The sequence below is a fragment of the Charadrius vociferus genome, unplaced genomic scaffold (assembly GCF_000708025.1).
Source record: "Charadrius vociferus isolate BGI_N301 unplaced genomic scaffold, ASM70802v2 scaffold1707, whole genome shotgun sequence".
Lineage (NCBI taxonomy): Eukaryota > Metazoa > Chordata > Aves > Charadriiformes > Charadriidae > Charadrius > Charadrius vociferus.
This window is the reverse complement of record NW_009649360.1, coordinates 1-8,139: the sequence shown is the minus strand read 5'-3', so window position 1 is coordinate 8,139 and position 8,139 is coordinate 1. Positions and strand designations below refer to the sequence as shown.

Below are 8,139 nucleotides of genomic sequence, written 5' to 3'. Positions count from 1 at the left end.
AAGCAAGTCTTATGGAGGCATGGCACCCCAGAAAGAATTGAGTCAGGCAACGGGACTCATTTCTGAAACAGCCTCATAGATACCTGGGCCAAAGAGCATGACATTGAGTGGGTATATCACATTCCCTATCACGCACCAGGCTCGGGGAAGATAGAACGATACAATGGACTGCTAAAGACTACATTGAGAGCCATGGGTGGTGGGAGTTTCAAACATTGGGATGTACATTTAGCAAAAGCCACCTGGTTAGTCAACACCAGAGGATCTGCCAATCGAGCTGGCCCTGCCCAATCGAAACTTCCACGTACAGTAGAAGGGGATAAAGTCCCTGTAGTGCACATGAAGAATATGTTAGGGAAGACAGTTTGGGTTAGCCCTGCCTCAGGCAAAGGCAAACCCATCCGTGGGATTGCTTTTGCACAAGGACCCGGGTGCACTTGGTGGGTAATGCGGGAGGATGGGGATGTCCGATGCGTACCTCATGGGGATCTGATTTTGGGTGAGAATAGCCAATGAATAAATTTTATGATTTGTAAGTGTTAAATAACCCTGCAACTGTATGTCATCATTACTATGATTGCTATCAATGGTACTCGAGTAAGAATCACCCAAACCAACGACAGATGGACTTTGATGAGACTGAGTAAAGTGCAGTGATGATGCAACAAGGACTGACCTCAGCAGCTGCTGCCCATCAACTTCCTTGAGACTGACATCTTCAACCTGCGGACCACGGGCATGAACTGCACCAGGTATACCAACCACGAGCTCCGAATACAGCACGCACCAGTCCAGCACCACACACCATCTCACGCGCCCTGAGAAACTTCTCACAGAGGGAGCCCACAGTAATGGACGTTTTAGAGGGATGGTCCATAGACTATGGGAATTAAATCTTTATGTGTATATATGTGTATATATATGGTGGTTGGCCGCGTGGTTCTTTGTTCCCGGCTGGGGTCAAACCACGACAGTACCATATACTGTGCATCTATCCTAGTAGCTGGGGAACTAAAGTCAGTACAAAAAAAATAGACACTGCAGTTTAAGTCAGAGGAAAATATTACTGGGGGGGGGGGATCTAAACTGAAGAAAAAAGCTGCTGAATTTTTAATCACATAAACAAATAAGCCACTGAAAACCATTGATGGCACTTAGAGAAATCTGACAAGCACACACAGTACAATTTCAAACAAATTAGAGATAAAGGGTACATATTATTAAAACTCAGTTCCTAAAAGGAACACAGAGGAAACCAAGATAGTCTAAAACATCATGGCATGATTAACTGTAATCAGGCTAAAGCAGGATGCATTTCCAGTAGTCACATACACTGGAGGAATAAAAATAAAGCAGACATGAGGAAATGCCCTTCCAAAATCTCCCTCTTGCAGACCTTTTAACTGTAATAACTCCTTAGCCATACTGGACAGAATAATATACACCTTAACTTATATTTGAACCTTACATACTACAAACTAACAACATGAGCAGATTTTGGCTTCCAGTCTTTTGTCATTTGAAGTTCCAACTTCCAATAATTCTATAAAATTATCTTAGAACATAAAAAGAATTACAGAATAGCATAGAATAAGGACTGTGTTGTCATTAAGATATGCAAGAAATCTACTCATGACTCCTCGCTCAAATATAAAGGAAAGCAGTTTGAAATAGCACAGGATTTATAGGAAAAAAGTTAGAGCTATGAAGGTATCATACATGCTATGCTGTACACATATTAAAGACCAGTGACACCACATCTCTCACTATTTTAGAGGACCCATTTTAAAAAGGGAAGTGAATTTTGGATCTCAGATTGCCAGTGTCATTAGCACTTCACCTGTTGATTCTGCGTGGCTTTAGCAAGTCTATGTGCATCATATTGCTTTAGTAAAGAAGGAATGTATGTGTCTCCTTTCTGGAAACTCTCTTCTTCCAACTACAAAACAAAAACAGTACAAAGCCTGAGAAGAAAAAAAAAAAAAAAAAGGAAAAAAAATTCAATGTGAACTTTAATTGTATGCATAGCATGTATTACACAGCAGTCTCTTTCTAGGGCTTAGAGTTAAGGCAACAAATTATGCTACAAGGTGACACGGCTCAAAATGTAGATGTTTCAGATGCTTTGTGACTACTGTACTAAGCATTAGTTCAAAGACCTGCACTGGAAAGAAGCTATTTCAAAAAATATGAAGGGCAATAACCAAGAGTAACAGGACAAATTTTGAAAAGGAAAATATTTATGCAAATTAGCAAACATGACCCCCAGGACTGGAACTGTCTCTTATGTCAGGGAATCATATTGACAACCCCATTCAAAAGACCAATGAAGAAGAAAAAAAAAAAGTACATTTGAGCAAGTTTGGCTTCTCACCCCATGACTTCTCTAGAGTGCCTTCTCTAAAGGCTCACACCCGAGTTATATTTTTTAATTTCTTGTCAGACTCAAATTCATGGCTAGTTTATTCCCATCTCTTCCTCTGCTAACACTGTACTTGAACATAAATATACTTCTTTCTTCAACTGACATCACTCTACTGAGGGGTACCCTTTTTATAATCATATCATCCAAGCTTTCCTGATTAAATACAAGGGAAAACTAGAATACCATGAAATCTTTGCACTGTGGTATTAAATATCACTAGCAAACTCCTGCTTTCTGTATCAGTGTCATTGGTAAAAAAAGAGAAGTAGTCTAGTTCTAAGAGGAAGCCCTTATGAACTCTACCAACATTTTCCCTTCTGTCTAGGTGGTCTAGACTTCCTGAGCATAAGATTTACTTGGCTGTAGAGCAGTCTGCTTTTATGTTGGAGTAGAGAACTCCTTTGAAAAGAAAGATTGACAAAATATTAATCAAGTTTCACCCAGTGAGCATCTTTGAATTATTTTTCACATATGACTGAGGAGGATTTATGATCTCCCTTGTTTGTTTGTTTGTACAGTACCTATTGACTGATGGGGGGAAGCACTTACAAGAAGCTCAGACCCTGTATGCCTAAACTCCCTGAACAAGGGACTCTCAAATAATCCTTTCAACTATAGTTTCTAGGAAAATCCAGATACTGTAATGCTGCAAATATTTCTTAAGGTAGACTTCTCAAACCAAAAGTCTCTGTATAACAGAACCACAGACTTCTGAACAGCATAGCCACAGTTTCAGCATGTATGAGATACGTGGCTCTTAGAAGTTACCGCTCCTTCCGAAAATGAGCGTTCATCAGCTGATTTGCAGTGAGTGACCACGCACATCTCCTTAGCCTCCTCCAAAACAAAGAGACAGTCTTGTGCTAACATTATGGTTAAGGAGACATATCACTTCCCAGCTGGCACAGAACACACTTGTCGCAGCTCAACTTTAGCATGATAACTGGGTAAACTGCACTAATTAAATCATGTGTTGAAATAGCCAGTAAATTCCCTTAAGAAGTAATCTTATTCAGACTTAAGTTTGGGCCCTGGTCTGTGACAAACAGGTGTATACACACAAAGTAGCACTTCACATTTATATCTGGTGATGTACATACCAGTACAAGTTTGTCTAAAAAACAAATATTTTACCAGTATGGGGATGTCACTAATTAAAAAACAAAGCTCTCCCCTAAGGACAAGTCTATCAACAATGCTTTATTTTTAGTAGTAAAATCAGCCCCCCCTTAAACAAAAGAAGTAACAACAGAGGAACAGATTTCACCACCACATATAACAAGTGGCTGTGGTACATCTAAGTCAGCCAAGGGTCACATCCCTTCGTGTCTCCAGCAGCTCTAGTAGCTGCTCAGGTGGTTGCACTGAATAAGATTGAACTGGGCAGGCTTTTTTTACCTGACAAGTTCCTTATGCAGTTCTGGTGAAGTCAGGTAATCTGATGAGCAGCTCACCTTCTCTGGTGATCTGTCGCTGCCCTCTGTGGGACTCTCCACTCTCAGTGCTTTACTGGCAGCATGGTGGAAGTCTGCTACCTCTATTAAGTGCTGCTTCATTTCATTCAGGAAGTTAATATGAGCTGCACTCCGGAAAAAACGTCTTCCAATACAGCCATCTACAGGTAATCTAAAAATGAACAAAAAAGCACAACAAAGTCCTGTTGCAAGTGTCAAATCAGCATCTCTGCAAATAAATTGACTTTTTAGAGAAGTTGCTAGAAACCACTGCTTTTGGATACCGTCTTAGTGTGAGCCACTTATAATTCTTGCTTACAGTGCAGACTTATTAGTGCTTGCTATTCTGCTAGTTCTCTTCTGATCAGACTCACCCATATTGTGGTCCTGGTCGGTGAAGGTAAAGGAGGAAGAATTTCTGCCAGATTACCAGCATGAGAGGGTGATCAGCAGGGGCAGCAAGGGCCTGAGCAGCCCAGCGGTAAATTATGAGCCTCTGCAGGGAAGGTACGATGGGCAGCTTCAGCTGGGTCTGCGCTTTCTGCAAAAAGAACATTTTCAAACAAGTGTTCCCTGTAACAGGCTGTCACAGCTTAACCCAACAGATTAGCACATCATCAAAATTCAGCAATAATGGAGGAGAAAACTTTGGAAACGTTCACACATCTGTTACAGGTCTTAGTGGGAGAGCTGCCCAGCTCACAGTTATGTTGGGCAGCTGTTAAAGAACAGTGCTACATCTCTGATGCTTGCAAATAAAAATAGCATGAATAGAAGGGCTAGCATGATGCAAGGCCAACATATAGACCATTTATGTTAATTACACTTAATTACTATTCTTCCTCACTGAAGTATATGTTCCTGTTTTAGGCGTCCATAAGACCGGCAGTGTTACTGAACAAAGCAGCAGCAGCGAAGCACGCAGCACATTCTGACCAGTAAAAATAAGCCTTAAGCCACGTGAGGATGCAGAATCCTACAGCCTGCTACCACTTTTCACTTTTTCCAGACTACATTCCATGCAGCTCTACTGAAAATCTAAAACGTGAAGTAAAACCAATGTGAAGAAAGAATACAGAAGGAAAAAAAAATATTTTTCTTTTTGCAAAAGCAGAACAAAGGCAATGCAATGTATGAGCAGCAGCACTCTGTATTAGCAACACAGAACTCTAGTCCACGGACCCATTAAATCATTAAAGTCATACATCAAGCTTGCATGGACTGTGCCTGAAGCAGGGGAATAGGAGGCTTTTCCGAGTTTCCACGTCTCAGCACAGGCCCTGGCACTATCTCATCCCCCACACTAGACCTTGGGAACTCTCAGCACCCTTTTCCACACACTCCCAACATACTATCTCACTGTTTTCCAGGTAAAGCGAGACATGCAAGCCAAAGGAAAAAATGTTCTCCAGACTAGCCTCCAAGGATGCAAGACACACACCAGTCTGGACGCAGGTAAAGCAAACCTATTTTCATAGAGCTTCGAAACATAGAATGGTTTAGGTAGGAAGGGACCTTAAAGATCATTGAGTTCCAACTCCCCTGCCATGGGCAGGGACACCTCCCACTAGACCAGGTTGCCCAAGGCCATGTCCAGCCTGGCCTTCAACACCTCCAGGGATGGGGCCTCCACAGCTTCTCTGGGCAACCTGTGCCAGTGTCTCACCACCTTCATAGTGAAAAATTTCTTCCTGATATCTCATCTAAATCTCCCCTCTTCCAGTTTGAAGCCATTACCCTTCATCCTATCACTACATGCAAAAAGTCCCTCTCCAGCTTTCTTGTAGGCCCCCTTTAGGAACTGGAAGGCTGCTATAAGGTCTCCCCAGAACCTTCTCTTCTCCAGGCTGAACAACCCAAACTCTCTCAGCCTGTCCTCAAAGGAGAGGTGCTCCAGCCCTCAGATCATCTTTATGGCCTCCTCTGGACCAGCTCTAACAGGTCCATGTCCTTCTTGTGCTGATGACTCCAGAGCTGGATGCAGTACTCCAGGTGAGGTCTCACCAGAATGGAGTAGAGGGGTAGAATCACCTCCCTTGACCTGCTGGCCACACTTCTTTTGATGCAGCCCAGGATACGGTTGGCTTTCTGGGCTGTGAATGCGCATTGCCAGCTCATGTTGAGCTTCTCATCCACCAACACTCCCAAGTCCTTCTCCTCGGGGCTGTTCTCAATCCCTTCATCCCCCGCCTGTATTTGTGCTTGGGATTGCCCCGACCCAGGTGCAAGACCTTGCACTTGGCCTGGTTGAACCTCATGAGTTTCTTGACTACCTTCTTCATTAAAACACGCTGAAACAGTTGAGATGAAGGATGGGCCAAAAGTTACACTTTGAGACTGGACAGCTTTGTTTTCCACTTGCTTCATTCCAGAATTTCTAAATGAATTTGGGCAAAGAACCTGGAAAATGCTGCAACATGGCTTAAAGCACATCTGACTAAGTGTCTTGTTAAGGGAAAGACCTAAACAGTTTTGAAAGTCTTGGAAAATAATTCAGCAAATAGAGAAAAATAAAGCCCAAACTTCTGCAAAATTCAGACCATTTGATAAATGATCTTTGAAATACAGACACATTTTCTCACCTGTAAAATAAGAGTATCTGCACTCCCCATCTCAGTGGTAGAGAGTAAATCCACTGAAGATCGTGAGGCATTCATATGATCCAGAAAAATCCTGCAAGAACACTAATTAGTGACTGAAGTTTTCTGTATATAATGGTATATTAAAACCCAAATATTTGCATGGTAGTTTTTAAACATTCAACTCAAAATGTAAAGGAAAATTTCCCTGAGGTGTATTTTATCCTGGAAAGCCAACCATATAAAGCATTAGTTATGCTTTTATCTTGGTAAGAAAAAGCACATGAGAGATAAACTAAACAATACAAGAGAACACTTTTCTCTGGTAGTTCTCTCTAATAAAAACAGATGAACAGTTCTCTTATCTTCAAAGCTTGATCAAGAGTTAAAGCATTAATAACTAACTCCCCCTCCACAACTCTGAGTAGCTGTGAATCTTCTTCAAATATTGACTCCATATTTAACACCATCCATGAAAAACAGACCTGCACAACACAGTAATAACAGAAACATTGATAACAAAATGGCAGGGGTAGGATCAGGAAGCTTGTTTTTTCTTAAGAGGAATATGTCTTTGCCAGATTCTCATTACAAAGTTGCAAAAGCAGTATCATATCTCAACAAGAAAACTGAAAACCAGTTTCCTCCTTATCTACATTCAAAATTCCCCTTTGTATTTTGTAAAATCTTGGGAAAGAAAGGGGAAACCAGGGACAAGTGACAGAATTATACAGAGTTCGGGAGGAAACTACCTACTCAAACCCAGTAAAATAAAATCTCTTCTCTCCCACCTGCACTACACATCTCCAGTTGGGGTGCTGCAGGTTTTTTTCTTTTTTGCTCAAATTAGGAACTTGTTTAAGCAGAGAGAAAGCAACTAGAATTCAAAATATTTATCAGATAAAGATTGATCTAATAGAAAAGTCAGGCTTTACATATTTTCTCTCATTATATACCAAGAACAATTGAAGATTAAAAGAAATCTTAACTAATAAATCCTATTATATGAATTCTTGGACACAGATCAGAAACTCTCTGTGCAAAATGTCCATGTTCCTTTTAGTGTAATAAACCCACAGCATTCTCTTCGGCTAAATTAGGATTTTATCACAAGAAAACTCACAAACACTGGGATAGGAAAAAAGAGGGAACAAGAGAAAATCTGCAAAAAACTGCGAAAGCAGAAAAAAACCACACCTATACACCTGTATATTCCCAGGGCTGTTCATACATCACCATCATACCACTTACCTGAGAGGAATTGGCATTGCCCTCAACAAAGGAAGGTGTTACATTGCCTGCCACAATCCAGCTAACAAGCAAAGACAGCAGACCTTTGTCACAATGATAGCCCAAAGCATTCTGCAAGGAAACACAAAACATTTGGGTATTTTTGTAAGCAGCCTAACAGATGATTTATGAGATACAGGTATATCGTTCTGCCTTCATTGAGATTCCTCTCTGCCTCATGTTGCTACTTCCCAACCTTAGCTCAGCCATCCACCGTTGAAATGCCTGCTTGTACTTTATTTCTTTTTCAGTGAAAAGATTCTATTATAGTGACAGTGTCTTGTTTTTTCAGGAGAGGAAACTCTATTTTTGTCCTAAACACACTACCGAACATCTGAAATGCAAAGACCACAAACTAAAATGTTATGATAGAACTCATATGAATGAAACC

At 41.0% G+C, this 8,139-nt stretch overlaps 1 pseudogene; it reads right to left on the bottom strand.

Moving 5' to 3' along the window:
* LOC104290386 overlaps positions 1 to 7,820 on the bottom strand; it is a 34,211-nt pseudogene extending 26,391 nt beyond the window's left edge.
* Positions 7,821 to 8,139: the final 319 nt, after the last annotated feature.